Raw genomic sequence first — 17,523 nt, forward strand, 5'->3', positions numbered from 1 at the left:
AATGGTTGTATGCTTCCCAACAACCGGTGCCCGTTTTTTCCGGAGCTCAGAAATGATATGTGTATTGCTCTTGGCCTGACTAGAAGCAATGCTGAAGGTGTTGCGTCATCAGGAGGGCATGGCCTGGCTAGGTTTGGACATCAATGATGACCTATTCTGGACCAACACTGCATGTCAAGAAGTGTCTCAACTTCCTGAACAGTCGAGGCAAGTGCTTCGCCATCATGACCACATTTCTAAGACAAACCATTAAGTGCAACCAAGATCATTTGTGTACCTGTCCATGCACAACACACTGGAGACAATTGATAAGGTATAAATGGTTTATGTATTTCTTCCGGAATCCATGTGATGTGAGGTTTTAAGCTGAAATCCTATGGCATACCCCTTTAGGAGACAAGGAGAATGAGCGGAGTTGAAAGGAAATTCACGCCCATTTAGGAAACTGTACTTGATCCTACTTTTTGCATTGGTGGCACAGGGTATGATTTAGCTAGGTTACCATTGTGATGGAGTGACCATCACTAGGGTTGTGGGTGTGTTCTGACTGTCACGCCAACGAGCTTGGCTCTTTGGTGTAGCGGTCAGGGCCCCAGTTTACTACCCCAGAAGGTCTGGGTTCGATTCTCGGCTGGGCAACTCTACTCCCCTTCGCCACAGCCATATTGAATGAGTTTGGATACACCACCCACAAAGTGATCACAATAGTGATGCAAGCCACTCAACAAGCTTCTCTTCTGGCACCACCAGAGTCTCAAACAGACTGTAAGGATGCTGAGTTCTTCTCTGCACCCAACAGGCTGCCGGACAAATCTGCATCTTTCCAAAGAACAATTGCACTCAGACCCCCCAGAAAAGACTTTTCCCACCTACAACTGTACTATGCCTGTTGCTTTAAACAAATACATAATAAACTGTCTTGTGCTGACAATCTCTTGCTTTTTACTGGTGCTAATACCTGATCTGACTACTGTGCGCATATGTACAATTTAATTCATTTATTTATGGTTACTGTAATGTTTTGGTATTTTGTGTGTTGTGGCTCTGTACTTAGGATAGGTTAAGATGTATTATTGGTTGTGCCTGTGCATAGGCCTATAGATGTTATAATGTCATGCACTTTCAATGTTTGTCATGTCTTGTCTACACGGGAGGCAGTGAAAAGTGAAATTTTGAATCCTTCGTATGGATTCCTTGCTTTTTACCATTGATCGTCACTGTCAAAATAAAATAAATAAATATATTTTAAAACATGCACATACAAAACATGTATATTAATGTAAAAAATAATCATAATTGAAAAAAAAGTAAAATGGACACAAAGAGGTTAGCAGTATTTAGCCTAACCGCTAGGCCAAATTTGTCTAATATTACAGTACCATACAGTTGTAAATTGATTTTTTAACAGCAAACTGCACTAATAACCATATATATATCAAGGACATAGTCTAATTACAACATTACAAGGTTGAAACATGCATCAAACACCACTATTCCTGGTCATTTCAATGCAATTTTAAGGCCAGAGTCAATTTAAGGTTACCTGATTCCTACCATCTGATATGCTTTCGCATATACATCTGGGACCTGCCCCCAACCGACGCTCTTCCAAATGAACCATTTTTTTCAAAACTCTTGCATGTGATTGGATTAAGAATCTGTCCGTCATTTTGACTGACACGCCATTTCAGCCACTCCCGTTGACTCAATCCGTGACGTAGTTCACAGCGACACCACGCAGGAGGCAAGACTTTTCATCACAACAAACATGGCGGCGGCTGGAAGTAAACGGAGTAAACTTTCTATAAACGAACATTGCCCTATGTGCAGGGGATATCTAAGGACCAGTGTTGGGAATAACGGCGTTTAAATAAACGGCGTTACTAACGCCGTTACATTTTTCAGTAACGGGTAATCTAACTAATTATTCTTACTGTCAGTATAACGCCGTTACAATTTTATACACTCCGTTACTGCACGTTACTGTTTTAGGGTAGCCTATGCGTCGTCACCGTGCGTTCTATTACCAAAACCTCTCCATACGGTCATATGGCCACGTTCGCCGCTGCCATTCACCCAGTAGAAGTCAGAAAGAGGGACAGAATGAGTGTGTGTGTGCTGCTTGGTGAACAGTGTTTGTCTGATCCCAGGATTATTGCGTTTGCGTCCGGGATAGGTAGCTACCTGCATCACCGGGGGCTGAATGGAGGGAGCGCAAGCTAACATTACCAGACCCACTTCTCTCACCCCTAATTCCTCCACCAATACCTGTATGGACACTACGACTGCATTCGCCACTACCACCGACTCACTTGAGATAGGATAAAGTCACCGAGTGAGTTTAAATGTGTGTGTGTGCTTAGAGAACATCCTTGCTTCGCATGTCGGCATCACTGCCTTCGGAAGTTTCGCCGCGGTAAACAAAGAGTGCTCGTCCGATCATTATCCTCCTCGTGAGATAAAAACGGTCCTTCAGAGTCAGAATAGGTTAATAACATGCTCAGAACTTCATCATGATTCAACTTCTCACTAACCACGATGAAATAGCTCCCTGATAGTTCGCTGATAACAACACAAACTCAACTCGCACTCTTCGAGACAAAGACGCAAAGTGGCTACTTCCGCGTTTTGTGGTCGCGTCACAGGTCGCGTCTTTTACTGCTTCACGACTCTGTGAACTACAAAATGACGTAGCCTAATCGTAGTCTTGTTTGAAAGGGTAGCATTTAGTAATAATTAAAATGTAAATACTACATTTAGTAGTAATTTAAAGTTGGATTTAACATGCACATTTTCAGTTGAATTTAAATAAGCCTATTATAATGTTATTTTCTTTTATAAAAAAAAATATATATTTTGTCCATCCAGTGGCTTTGGTTTATTATGTTGCAATAAATTGTTGTTTGTAACGTCACCTGTCTTTACCGTCCTTCTCTATGTGGTTTATGAAACATGGTCGGGGGGCGAGTAACGCAATAGTTACTTTTACTGGTAACTAGTTACTTTGATACCGGAGTAACCCAGGAAGTAACTCAGTTACTTTTTTGGAGAAGTAACTAGTAACTAGTAACTAGTTACTTTTTCAAAGTAACTTGCCCAACACTGCTAAGGACAAATGGTAATATCTGCAACCGCCCATGGATATTTGAAGAACTTCCCTACGAGAAAGGGTAAACCAGCGCCCAGCTGAACTTGATCGAAACTTGTGAAACTTCTCCGAAAAATCCTGTCGCATGCCTGAAATGCCTGCTGTAATTTAACCCAGCGTTCTCAAGGTACGTACGGTAAGTCAACATCTTGAATCTTGATGCAATGGTTGCTCTGAAGTCGTGCGCAAGCACAATATGACAATTGTTCATCCATACATATGTCAATATTGTTATTGGATATGATTGGCGTCAGGGCATCTTCCTCTTAGCCTCTATGCTAATCTAAATGGTTTACTGTTTACATTGCTATCTAGGCACACATGCAATATGATTGTTTCACTTTGATTTATTGATTCTTTTATTTCTTTGATTTCTTTATAACCTCGCTGGGATTGTAACCTACGCACATGTCCAACGACAGAGATGTGTAAAAGTGTCTGCTTGCACTGTATTACAAACTATCACCATCATTAACAACAAGTCCCCTTCTCACAGATGCAGAAATGCAAAGCAGGGCCAAACATGCTGCATTCAATGGGTACGAAGACGGTGTGAGGAACAACATAACAGCTCTCTTCCTGGTGGCAGCCATGGAGCACCTAGGGGCTTCATTAAGTGTCAGGTACCTCTGGAACAAAGATTTACATTACAACAAATGTATGCCCCCAGTTAAAGCTGGTGCCATGACAGTCTGTACATATTGGCTTTGCAAGATTACATCTAAGCTAACCATACTGCACATTTTGCATTATCTATCTTTTTAAATGTGTCAACAGATATCCCTGACGGCTTCATACCTGACCACATAACCATGGGCTCTGAAGAGGGGAAAAAAGGAACAGGCTACATCCGGTAGTGGCCCGGGTGGTCAACAAATGCCATTTTCCACATGCAGTCCAGGAGGGAGACGTATAACTATACTGTAGATTTGATATTTTTACAAGGCCTTTAGCCACAGTGTGCCCACAGCGCACTGCTCGTAATTCTGCAGGTAAATTTCACTCTTTCGCATCGCTTAGCCCACAGCACCTTAACAACTTGAAGTCATTTTTAGAACATAGTTGTCCCGGTCTCACTGAAACAAACAGCAGATTGGACCAGCATGTCTATTGGACTGCAGAAAATCATGGTGAACAGACAGACAAATGCACACTGGAGCACATTATGTTGCTAGTCACACAGAGGATATTTTCAGAGAGGCTGAGTTGTTTTCACCCCCCCCATCTAGTCATGACATTCTGATAAATCGCAAAAGCAGTAACCTGTGGCGCAGGATCAAAGCTAAATTGAAAGAGCGCCAAGACTAATATAAAATTGGTGGAGTAAATGCATGTACTGTAATAATGTATGTAAATAATTTGTGTATGTAAGTAGTGTATATAAAATAACCCAGTGCAACTTTTTTTCCCATAAGATTCTGTTGCCTTTCTGTGAATGCATATAAAAAAGGTTAAGGTATGTTGTCACTTGAAGTAAATTAAACTGTGCTCAACACTAAACAGTCTACAATACTTCTTCCTTCTTTAAATTTTTTTAATCATTGCTGCTCAAAGAAAAAAACATGGCAACAGTTTTCAAATGTGTAATTTTATTTACAGTTCTTCTATGCAAAAACAGTCATTCATACACATTTGTACAACAGCATGTACGAGGTTGCGGCAAAGCACTGCCAGCTACTACGCTGTGGTGTTTCACTGTCAAAATACTCATCCTTTTAATCAACATAACCTGGGATTCCCTGCACATGCAACACTTTGAAAACAGGAAGGTTGTTGGTTATGTACTATTATATGTTCGATCAAAGATATAGGGACTAATGCTCTTCTCATGTTTCTTCAATAAGCTGTGATCCAACCTAGTGCAAACTGTCCTGTTGGGTGGGCTCACTGTTGAATGGCACTCTCTCCATATGTAGCAGCTCTCTGTGTCCCATCTTCTGTGACTGCAGATGCCATTTAAGCCATGACAGGCATGTCTGAAAGACATGGTGCATGATGTTAACAGGTATACTAGACAACCACACTTTTCCTCCTAATGACAATCGGTGCAGGCCTACTTATTTACAAGAGTGACTCACCTTCTTTGCTGTGACGTTCTCCCAACTGAGCAGGAAGGCCTTTCATTCCTGGTGGTCAGAGAAGAGCTCAGTTTATACAATACAGCAGATATTGAACATGGGCAAATTTGTAACGTGTTGAGTCTGTGTAACATAAGCAGCTCACACAAACTGGTCAACCCATTCTACTGGGTAGCTTGTTTAGCATAGTGAAACCCTTTGAATGTCAGTTTCGCACACCACGAAATACAATGAAAGACGGCAGCAAACGATATCAACCATTTCACACGTTTGCCAAGTCATTTTTCAAGACCAGAATGTCAACTCACAGTCACAAACAAACGCAAAGCAAATGTCTGTACACTACAGTATGCATCGGGCACAGTTGGGGGAGGGGAGAACCAACACCATTGTTTTTACAAGGACAATGTAATATTTACACGGACAATGTGTACAGCAGAGTTAACGGAGTTTTTTGAACATCACAGGGGGAAAACATGACGAAACTAACAGAGACATAATACAAAGTTATGACCAAGACTGTGACGATACATGTCCAAGTTAAGATTAGTCTACAAGTAAACTACGATAAACCTAGAAGGCCAGAATGTGAACTCACAACCAAACGCAATGCACATGCCTGTGCTTCATAAATGGAAAAAATGCATCAGGTTCATCAACAGTAGATGCTTAAACTTACCATTTGTAGGTGACGTGAACCTCATCGACAACGATGCCCAGTAGATTCTTCTGGTAGAGGTCTGAGGATAGCATGGTCAGTCATTTGTCCTTCAGCCACGACTCGGGGCTACCAAAGACCGGCTGGCCTGGCAACGTCCCTGAAGGATGTCTTCCTCCCAGTTCCATACCCGTTAGATTTCCAGCCTCTCTGACTTGGTCCTCCATTAACGCAGCCAGGGGGAACACCACAGTAAAGATTGGATCCTGCACTTTCCCCATTGCTTTAGCACGTGAAATATAATCAGGTGGGATTAGAACGTCTCCTAGAGCAGTGGTTCCCAACCTTTTTCTTAAGGGACCCATGATTTTACTATTGCAAGCTTTGATGACCCAACCACGCGAGCACCCGCATGAGACGGAGTCACAAGATGCCCTCTGTTTCCTGCTAAAACTAATTTTAGTTATTTTATTCCTCAATTCGCCTTTGGTCAAATATAGAATAAATGTTTAATTTAGCACGTACAATTTGTTGCTTCTATGCATTTATTAGTTAAATGCTTTGTCTTTTATTGAACATGGGCTATATATATTTAAAATGAAACCCCTTAAAATCAAGAGGGCTTCGCGACCCCCTGTGGATCCTTGGCGACCCATAAGGTGGGTCCCGACCCATAAGTTGGGAACCACTGTCCTAGAGCTCAGTTGGGAGTGTCCATCTCACAGCGGCTTTAGCGACCAGTGGAGCCAGCTCAAACTTTTGCCAAATCCGGTCGGAAGAAACGCAAACACATCCTCGCCGCCAACAAACGCCTTAAGCGCCGTCATTTGTTCGTATTTCAATGCCTGAACATTTGGAATACAAGACAATACCGTGGAAATAGCCGAATCCATTTCAGCGCACTGAGTACTAGTACTACAGCGCGCTGCCATGTTTGTTGTGAAGTGAAGACTACACTGCTGTCGCTAATGCTTTACATCACATCCGCCCATAACTCCGCCCATCCATTCAAAATCCCACCCGCGATTCATGATTGGCTGTACACATTTTCCAACTCCAGCGGTCTCACTGCTATTCAGATGGGGTAGTGAGGCATGGGAACGCCCCCGCGTGACGTAGCCGAACGCAGCCAGATGATGTGAATCAGGTTAAATTTAAGGGCCCTGCGGCGGCCATCTTGAAAATGAGGCCTTTCCTGAAGTCAGATTTTGGCAGATTTTTAGTATGTTGTTTAAGTACATCTGATAGTACTGAGAAACCTTTTCTTAGAATTTTTTTGGGGTTAGGTGTATTTTTCTCATAAATGCACTCGTCTATAAAGTGCATTCTCAGTTTGAAAAAGAAAAAAACAACAACATGAAATAGCGTGTAATTGCTCTCTGCAGACAGCTCAGGAGGGCTGTAAGCTCCTGGGAACATGCAAAGGCCTTATTCACTGAGTTCCACTCTTCGCCACTTGGGGGACACATGGGGACAATAAAAACCAGGAAGGCTAGATGTGACCAATTTTACTGGGTGGTGATGTCTGTGGACATAGACAGATGGGTATGTGCTTTATTTACATCTCCTCTGTTATGGAGTCAATTGTAAGATTCAGTCAGTCATTTTTTCATTTGTCATTTTCAATGCAAATAAGCCCCTGGAGAAAAAAAAAGAGAGCTTATGTTTAAAAATGATTTTACTTCTCCTCCTTGGCAGATGAAAGGGAGGAGCTTTTAAAGGCAGAGAGGTGTGCCAATCAGTCTCAATCAACTCTGCTCTTGCGTGCAATTAGGGTTAATCAATTGCAATTTTCTAATTCACAGTCACAAGCGGGTTAAATGTACATAAAACACAAAACACAATGTAGATGGTACATGAATAAAAAAACAATATTTACAACACATGTAGAAAGGAAAGTAGATACAAATATGTTTCAAAACAGTGAAGATTCCAATCTTCACACTGATCCAAAAGTAGTTGCACCAAGTGAAACGTGGCTATTTTCTATATCAGATAAATAGCACTATAATGAAAAGAGTAGTAACACATTCTGAGCATTTAGACTTCGACACATATCTTCACTCCTACCCCCATGTTATTTTCATTTGTGTTTGTGTTTTTGTTTTCTTCTGTTTAACTGAGGCTTTAGGTAACAATGCTGTATACTCCCACATTTCAAACATACCTACAACACTGGTTTAATTGTCATCACAAAGTATCAACGTGTGTATAATAGTACATACTTGGTTTGTATTAGTGGGGTCAATTGTGTAGGGTTGATCTAGCCTGTTATCCATTCAGCCTCAAACTGTCATTTGTTTCCTTCTTTTCTTAATATTTATTGAAAAAAACAAATATTTTTCTAACTGGCTCTATATCACTTGTCCTTTGGATCATTTCTTGGTTTAAATCCTGCACAGGAAATTTGGTGAACACACCACTCTCACATATTTTAAAATAAATACACAAACTTGTGAAAACATTATTTTTGTCATTAGGTCAGCAACCATTTGATCTGTTGGGCAATACTCCAAAAACACTTCACCATTATTTACAGTAGATATCAATGGGTTTGCATCTCTGTCGACTAACAGGATTCTTTGCCAATGTTCACAAGTTCACAAGTCAAGTTTATTGTCAATTTCTTTACATGCACTGGTCATACAAAGAATTTGAAATTGCGTTTCTTGCTCTCCCATGCAGACATAGACTAATCTAGGTAAGGACATAGACAGTATAGACATAGACAGTACTCATACATGGACATAGACAGTATGGACGTAGACATTGCTCATACAGACATTTAAAGTGCAAGACTGGACAACAGAAGACTTGTAGAGAACATACATTAAGAGGAGGTATTTTGTTGTTCTTTTTCTAAAAGTCCTTTATAGCGTTCTGACATAGTAATAGTAGCATTTGAAGAAATAAATAATTAAAAAAGGTTTTTATTAAATACACCAGCAGCAGTATGTGTGTGTGTGTGTGTGTTTGTATGTGTTTTGTGTGCGTGTGTGTGTGTGTGTGTGTGTTTAGTGCAGGTAGAAAGTGCGGTGTGCGTCTGTGTGTGTGTACCTGTGTATGTGTGTGTGTGTGTGTGTGTGTATGTGTGTGAGTATGAGTTGTGTGTCAGTGTGTGTATGTTTGGGTTTAGTGCAGAAAGTGCAGTGTGCTTGTGTGTGTGTGTGTGTGTGTGTGTGTGTGTGTGTGCATGTGTATGTTTTGAGTTAGTGCAGGTTGAAAGTTCAGTCACAGATGTAGTAGTGCAGGTGGAATGTTCAGTCGCAGATATGGTGGTGGGGATGAGGGGGGGGAGCGTTGTCAGTGGCCTGGCTGGCTAGAGGCTGACAGTGAAGGGAGAGTGGGTTGAGTGTTCAGTATCTTGATTGCTTGATGCATCGTGCTGCTTGCAAGCCTGGTGGTACGGGAACGGAGGCGCCTGTACCTCTTTCCAGAGGGCAGGAGGCTGAACAGTTTGTGTGCAGGGTGGCTTGTGTCTTTGATGATCATCAGTGCTTTTCGGGTGAGGCGTGCGGTGTAAATGTCCTGCAGGGAGGGGAGTGGTACTCCAATGATCTTCTTCGCTGTGTTCACAACACGCTGGAGTGTCTTCCTGTTTTTCTCCGTGCAGCTTCCTCCCCACACTGTGATGCAGCTGGACACGACGCTCTCTATGGTTCCTCTGTAGAATGTTGTCATGATGGAGGGTGTATGCCAATGCAATTGCCCCCTGGTTATCTTTGTAAATTACAGGTACATCATAATGACAATCAAGATGTTTGAGCATTTGCGACAGGTACAAACAGAGGTGTGACCAAGTCACTAATGTGCAAGTCACAAGTAAGTCTCGAGTCTTTCCACTCAAGTCCGAGTCAAGTCACAAGTCAAGACACATCTGACCAAGTCAAGTCCAAGTCCAAGTCGTACCCCAGCCAAGTCAAGTCCAAGTCTCATTTTTTTTCAAGTCCTTAACAAGTCACAAAGGGATTTTCTATTTGCAATCACAATTTCGATCATAAATTCATTAGTATAATAATGAGACCTGAGTAAAAAGATGACAATTACTAAAACAGTTGCTGAGAAATCAGTCTAAACCAAACTACTGCTTGTGCTGTGTATGTAAAATGACATTTAATTTCATATTTTTTTCACATAAAAATACATTTCATGTGAATTTGTACTTAAACAAAGGAGCAACCATATGCCAAATATTTACTGTCCAGTGGGCAAATAGTCCTGTTGCAAGAATGTGTGCGTATGTGTGTGTGTCCGTTCCATCATCTGATGGCATAAACCTATTCCACTACTCCACCCTGGTCTTGGTGGTGGGCCGGTCATATCTAGTCAAGGTTTTAAGTTATACAGACTCTAGCATCATAACGCTAAGGACAGGACTATGGTTAACTTTTTCACTAGGAGCACAGGCAGGGCCGCTGACAGCTTTGGCTGGAAGGTTTTGTCAAGACATTAGGGGGGCATATTACACTTCCGACCTGAAAACGCGGATTCACACTTTCAGCGTACTATGTTTGAATTTACCCACAAAGGCCAAGGGTGAAAGTAGTAGCCTATTCATGTCTTACAGGTGCTACCCACCCTCCCCCCCTCTCTTTACTGTAGTGTAACACTCCACTAATGTAAACATTTTGGTTTGGCTTTAAAAGACGCCATTTTCCCTAAGGTACCATATTAAGCTCACCATTCTCATCAAGATATGACATACAGCAGGGGTAATCAATTTCTTTTTTTAAAATTGAGCCCAGTGTGTGTGTGTGTGTGTGTGTGTGTGTGTGTGTGTGTGTGTGTGTGTGTGTGTGTGTGTGTGTGTGTGTGTGCGTATGGGGGGTGGGGCTACACATGTGAGACAGGATGATGAGTTAACAGCACAGCTCAGCAGGCAGCCCTGTCTCAGCTGGTCCATGATGTTCACTTCATCCCATTATCTGTGAACCCAAAAGCTGAGCATTGACAGTGTCATAACTGTGAACCCACCAATGAGCACATGCATGGTGCAGCACTAGGCTATAGTCTGCTGTAGGCTACGTGCCACCAGTATTTAGCCTAGTAGACACTTGTCCATATGGGCTAAGAAATGAGGACAAAGTTCCTGGTAAAGTAATGATGAATTTCCCTCTGGGGATCAATAAAGTTACTCTACTACTCTACTCTACTCTAGTTGAAGCTGATATCGGCATTGTCGCGTTCCCCCTCACATTCTCGCCGCAATGGCCCATCACCAACCATTTTTACTGCGTCACAGTCCAAGTTAACTAGAACTTCGTTTGCAGTCATTAATCCATGTCTTGTTAATTATATTAGGCTACTAGACTATTCGCCAGCACGCTGTCAATTAAACATGGCGTTAGCGCTGCAGAATGTCAGTTATGGCAACGAGGTAACCTTGTTCTGCGCTTCTACAGTGTAGGAAGAAGGAAGGTGTGTAATGTCCTATCCAACATTTCGCTCTCATTTTCCCGAACGAATATGCGCCTCGCGCCATGCTCTCGTCTCCCTGTTCTCCCCAATCGCCCTCTCCTCCCCCACAAAGGCACTTGTATGCTGTTCATGCCTCTTCAAAAAGATTAAGTTCACCGTCCAGGTCATATATTGTAGCCAAACAAAGTTCTGCTTCTATGTTTCCTATTTTTTGTTAATTTGGAAAACAGGGTTACATCCCAGTTCTCCAGTGCTGGCGTCGTGTAGCTCTGACGTGTCATTTTCAAGCAGCGGTAATTGCGACTCCAAACTCCCCAAAATACCAAACAAAGCATGTAGATAAAGCGGTGTCGGCACCACGAGATACAAGGTTCGCGCGCGCAAGGACTGGGAGCAGCACGCGAGAGGGAACATGCTTTTTATCCACGGGAGCTGACCCATGTCCATGTCTTGCGCTGCTCAGCAGTAGCTTGCAACCTCTACCTCGCATTACATTTAAACTTCACGATAGGCTGCATTAAAGATTGCGTTTGAACTGATGTGGCTGACATGATAGTGTGTCAAGGCTGAGTTTTAAAACTTTCAAGGAACATGGCATTATCTTACCATTTGACACATGGGACACTGCTACTCTGGTTTCAGCTGGCTGAGGCGGTATTCCAGGAATCAAAGATAGCCCTGATGTCCTTAGAAATGTTTCGATTCAAGTCATCGAACAACAAGCAGTGAGGTTCGGGGCGCATAGCTTGTTTATAGCCCTCAAGCGCAAGCTTCGCGGGAAGCAGTGTTGCGTGCGCTTAGTTTCTTCAAAGTTTTTCCAATAGCCATGAAGTATTCCTCATCTCGCGCCTTGACCAATTATTTGACAATTTTGGTCGTTTGTCTTGTCTCTTTGCAAGACTGTCATGAATAGGCTATAGGCTAAATTATTTCCCTTTGGAACCATTCACCCAGCATCTAAAGTAGGCAACCGGTGGAGCTCTTTTGATGGATGCAAGACCAACTCTGCTCGCATATTTTCGATTGCATGCTGGAAGACTAAGACATGTATAAACGTGTCTTTTTGTATTGATTCTAATACTCAACCGATGGTGGCTGGTAAATGCAAAGAATGTTACCAAGAGGTTACTCTTTCTAGACCGAGAAGCGCGAGCATGCATTTTCAGCGCGTGGAGTTGTGGTCGTGAAATAGCCCTGGGATATCAAGCCATAGCCTACGGACACATCCTGGGTTGGGGGAAACTTAAAAGCAGGCCATATTCGTAACGTTTACCTCGCCACATATCCATCATAACGTGGTTTTGTCCGCGATGGTGGAAATTATTCGCAAGGCTGCACTTCACTTGACTGACTCGCAAGCATAGTGTGTGGGAGCGGAACATAATGTAACAGCCTTCGGGGGCTGAAGGCAAGCGCATTCATAAAGGACAGGGAAAGCAAAACGGATAGGCGTACTCTTTTATAAAACATCAATAGATTAAGTCCTGTGGTTCGGTTATGTCAGCAGTGTGTGTTTTTTTATTTCAACTGCTTAAATAGCCTAATGTTCAACAATCAATGTCCATCACCATTTAGCTAAAATATTTAGACAGCTTGGTTCTCACTGAATTTCTGTCGTAAGCGAGGGGCGAGAGAGCGAGAGCTTCACGTGTGTAGCCTACAGAGGCGTGTTGCACATCACAGCGCCCCACCACACACACTTCCTACAACATTGATAGAAAATATTTGTTGATCACAGTGCAAACTTCCATAGCCTACCCTATTAATAATGCAAAATGAGTTGGGGCTGAGAGGGAGATAAATTAACTTCCGCGATGGTTTAAAATGTAGGCTATGTTTGTTCTGGAGACTCGCAAATGGTGTTTCAGTGTTGCCGCTAGTCGCTGCGTCCAGGCCAGCCGCGTCCAGGCCAGCCGCGTCCGGCCGCCAATGATGGCATAGCACCGCTTAGGACAATGACGTGATTCAAACAAAGAATGTGGGCGGGCTGTTGCATTCTGAAAACAAGGGTTGGACTTTGACTTTTTTTTTAGACCCAACATGGCAAGTCACGCCAAGTCATTGAAAGTTACAACTGTCAAGTCCAAGTCGAGTCCCGAGTCAAAGGCGTGCAAGTCGAGTCGAGTCGCAAGTCCTTTCTGATCTTGAAATTTCAAGTCGCAAGTCTTCACACCGCTGACTCGAGTCAGACTCGAGTCCAAGTCACTGGACTCGAGTCCACATGTCTGGGTACAAACATTGTGAGTGAGTTGTGTCAATGCTCAGACAAATTCAAATTACTAAACGTGAGCGCAGTGCAGCGCATTCTGAGCCCATAACCTATTAGAAACTGAATTGCTGACAGGAGACAAAGACAAGAGAACAGGCACCAACACAGGGTTTGGGTGAAATGAGCAGAGACTCTTTAAAGGACGAGTTCAGTCAATTTCAACATGCAGTTGTGATGCACACACTACCCTGGACTTGTCAGTACCTGAGATTTTTTTTCTTCTTCTTCAGCCTTCAGTCTTTGGGAAACAGTCGTAGAAAATCTAAGAACATTCGTAAAATCACTGGTTAACGTCACACTTAAGGCTACGAACCATCGTTATCCGGAAACGAGGTCCTGGTCCTTTAATGTTCACAGGTGAGGCTGAAGTAGAAGTCACATGACCTGGCCTCAATTGAGGTTGTCAATTTGAAAGCACACAGGTAATTAAGGCCCTCAACGAGCATCAATCAACGCATTTTTCAACATCGCATCAATACAAAACCAAAAATAAACCAATACAATACAATGCAAATAAGTTCAATGGAGAACCCCCCCCCCCCCAAAAAAAAAAAAAAAAACCTTGTCCACTTAAAAGGAATGAAAGCGCAGTGTTTGATCACTAGTGGCGCAGGTGACTCGACCACGAAAATCTGTCACGTGCCTTTGCGCCTACCGGTTCGCTTTCAGTTCTGATGAGGGCGGGACGTTCTGAGCTGTATGACAGTAGCGATTGGTTCCAATGTGAAACAAATGAAACGTATATGAAACACAACCCACCAATGACGCCATGCTGACTTCTTGCAAATGCCGTCAATTGGTTGGTTTTGAGGGGCGTGACGAGAGTTTGACAGGCGGTAAAAGCAGCAGCTCTAGTTGTCATTCATCACTTGACACTTCGTTTTTTGACAGCGTTATTCATATCCAACTGCGTGCGGTAAGTACAACGAAATGTTTACAATTTGCAATGCAATCGAAAAATACTTTATTTAAAAAATACTTTTTATGTCAAGATTTCTTACGAAAAAATACGAAAATGCTCCATCTGTAAAAGAATGGGTTAGCGCGGGAGACGTATCAAAATATGTATGCTGATTGTCCGCAAACATGATTAAACGTTATGAATAGGGTGATGTTTAATTTTTTACACCTTAAAGATTTGGCCCACCAAACCCTGTGGTGTAATTCTTGACATAAGGTCATTTATTTTGTTATTGAACGTTGTCCGAGTGTCTCCGTCCGTGGCCGCTAAAGGCGGGAGGGGGAGTCAGTCTAAGTAGCTTGTGTATTCGGTGAACAAGGGTGTAAAAGTCACAAATGGGACGATTTTTTGTTGACAACAGTGTAGAGATGTGGTACACGAAAGGGATTTGTTTAATTTCACGCAGAAGTGACTTAATTTAATTTTGGAATAGTGAGGCGGGCAGTGCGCCATTTCGCGCTTTGGTCACTGTCATATTAGCTTGTTGTATTCCGTTCGAAAAGATGCAAAAGTGTAAAGTGGACATTTTTTAGTTTTCAACACCCTAAAGATATGATGCATAAAGGGATTTTGTTTCATTCCTACCAGAAGTGTATTCATTTAATGTTGGAATAGTGAGGCGGGCAGTGCGCCATTTCGCGCTTTGGTCACTGTCATATTAGCTTGTTGTATTCCGTTCGAAAAGATGCAAACGTGATAAAGTGGACATTTTTTAGTTGTCAACAACCTAAAGATATGATACATAAAGGGATGTTGTTTAATTCCTACCAGAAGTGTATTCATTTAATGTTGGAAAAGTGTGTCGGACAAGGCGCCGTTTTGCGCTTTGGTGACTGTACTGGGTGTCCTGTACGCGTCCCTTCGAAAAAGTTAGAATTTGGACAGTTTTTAGTTGTCAACACCCAAACTAGTCATTAATTATGAATGTATGTTTTTTATTATGTTGTTCTTTTGTAGATCATGGAATACCCCATGTTTATCTTCAAGGGTAAGGTCTTGGCCAAGCAGGCCTCAAATGTAGCCAAGGTGGTGGCTAAGAAGCCTCAGCCAACTGGGCCTTCTCTCTCTGCGAGAAGGATGAGGAAGGAGGCGAAGGCGCGGGTGGTGGAGAGGGGCGACGAGCCAACTGAGATGGCCATACTGGCAGAGCACCACCTCCAGTTTGGCAGGTACAGGGGCCAGACCTTCTGGTGGCTCCTGAGCAATGATGTGGGCTGGACCTGCAAGCTCGTTTGCTCCCATGAGCTGGAGCGCGAAAAGGAGCGCCAGTCCGGCACCACCAGCAGCTCTCCATTGATGGAGAACAAAGATGCCCTCCGGAGCTACTGCATGCTCTTTCCTCCAATGGTGGCAGCTTTGGAGGAGAAGAGGAAGGAGGGCACTGGCAAGCAAGTGATGTCTGCAGGGCAACATAAGGGCAAAACCTTTAAGGCCATTTATGAGCGGACCGACGAGGAATCCCAGTCGTGAGTATTGCTATGGCCATGAGTTTGTGTTTGTTTATGTGTTTGTGTGTGTGTGTGCGTGTGCGCGCGTGCCTGTGAGTGCATGTGTGTTTGACAGCCATTGTAGTAACCTGTGACCTGCCCTCCCCCCCGCTGTCTTTGTAGGTATGTACAGTGGATGCGCAATGTGGTGCTGGACAGCCAATACGGCGAGCTGAGCTTGCTAAAGAAGTACATCCTCAGCCGAGACAAGGAAGTGGCAGCTTCTGGTGAGAACATTGTGTAAAAGACTCACACCATGTTGCCTGTAAAAATGCGAGTAGAGTACAATACAGTAAAAGTGCTTGCTTGCTTCAACATTTTGTGTGTTCCTGTGTGCAAGCAGGCCCTGCATCCATGGACACCGCTGCCCCCCCATCGGAACCATCGGATGCAGAAGTCCTGGCTGCTGCCATTGAGATCGATTCTCATTGTAAGTATTCCCGAACATATACATCTACACACTATAGATATTAATCCAATCAAAGCACGGAAAAAACATTTTGTGGCGTTATGATCCATTTCAGCGGACCAGGACAGCCCGCCAGCTGCTCCGTCTCCTGCCTCCCCTGCCCCTGCCCCTGGCCCTGCGGCAGCTGCTGCGCCTCCTGCCTCCCCTGCCCCTGCTCCAGCTGCTGTGGCCCCTGCTGCCCCTCCTCCAGCTCTGGTGCCTACCCGGGTCTCTGCCCGTCGACCTCCTCCCCCAGCTGTGGTGGCCCCCGCTGCTCCTCCACCAGCTGTGGTCCCGGGTCCCTCCCTTGTCCTGGCCCAGGCTCCGGAGGTCTCTGGTGCAGAGGTATGTTCCTCCTTCTTATGGACAATGTTGTGTTTGTTGTTATTGTGTTTCTTTTTTTTACTGTGTTTTGTGATTGCTGAGTGAGACACTGACTGACTGACTGACTAACTAACTGGTGTGTGTGTGTGTGTTTGTGTGTAAAACTGTTTTTCTGATTTCAGCTGCTGCCACGCGCCTGGAGAGAGACGCTGCCCAGAGAGCAGCAGGAGTGGGTTGGCCGTGCCCTCTTCAGGATGCAGGCCAATGGCAAGCCCGGCCTCACCACCGACCTCCGCCTGTGGTGGCATCCCCCAGGTCCCCGACCCCTGTACCCCCAGCCGCCGGCGTCACCCGACGCATTCTTCCAGCGCCCGTTCTTCTTGTGGTTGCCCTACAAGATGTGGGCATACCTGCTCCACTGCAAGGCTTGTGGGGCCAAGATGACGGGTGCTGGCATGTACCGGACGGTGCGGCGGGTCCTCGACGCCACTGGGTGGTACTTCATGGGGACGGAGTACCTGGAGTGCTCCTCCTCCACCTGCCACCGGAAGGTCGCTGGCTGGTCCCAGGACGTGCTGGAGCAGCTCCACGTATCCCACCGGTCCCTGTTCCCAGCCGTGCTGACCTACAAGTGAGTGTGACCATTTCAAAACATCCATGCATGACATGTTCAATAGTCATTCTACTCTCTACTAACGTGTGTGTGTGTGTGTGTGTGTGTGTGTGTGTGTG

General features: G+C 44.0%; 2 long non-coding RNA genes across 2 annotated transcripts; one reads left to right on the forward strand and one right to left on the reverse strand.

Annotated features, from left to right (window-relative positions):
• Positions 1 to 3,111: 3,111 nt before the first annotated feature.
• LOC134468448 (uncharacterized) lies at positions 3,112 to 4,601 on the forward strand. The gene is made up of 3 exons (XR_010038801.1): positions 3,112 to 3,284; positions 3,645 to 3,771; positions 3,926 to 4,601. It is a non-coding gene; the product is annotated as an uncharacterized LOC134468448 (long non-coding RNA).
• Positions 4,602 to 4,734: 133 nt separating this feature from the next.
• Positions 4,735 to 6,010, reverse strand: LOC134468449 (uncharacterized). Its single transcript, XR_010038802.1, has 3 exons — positions 5,906 to 6,010; positions 5,227 to 5,274; positions 4,735 to 5,124 (listed from the first exon to the last, which is right to left on the reverse strand). It is a non-coding gene; the product is annotated as an uncharacterized LOC134468449 (long non-coding RNA).
• Positions 6,011 to 17,523: the final 11,513 nt, after the last annotated feature.

Source organism: Engraulis encrasicolus, chromosome 18, assembly GCF_034702125.1.
Source record: "Engraulis encrasicolus isolate BLACKSEA-1 chromosome 18, IST_EnEncr_1.0, whole genome shotgun sequence".
Taxonomy (NCBI): domain Eukaryota; kingdom Metazoa; phylum Chordata; class Actinopteri; order Clupeiformes; family Engraulidae; genus Engraulis; species Engraulis encrasicolus.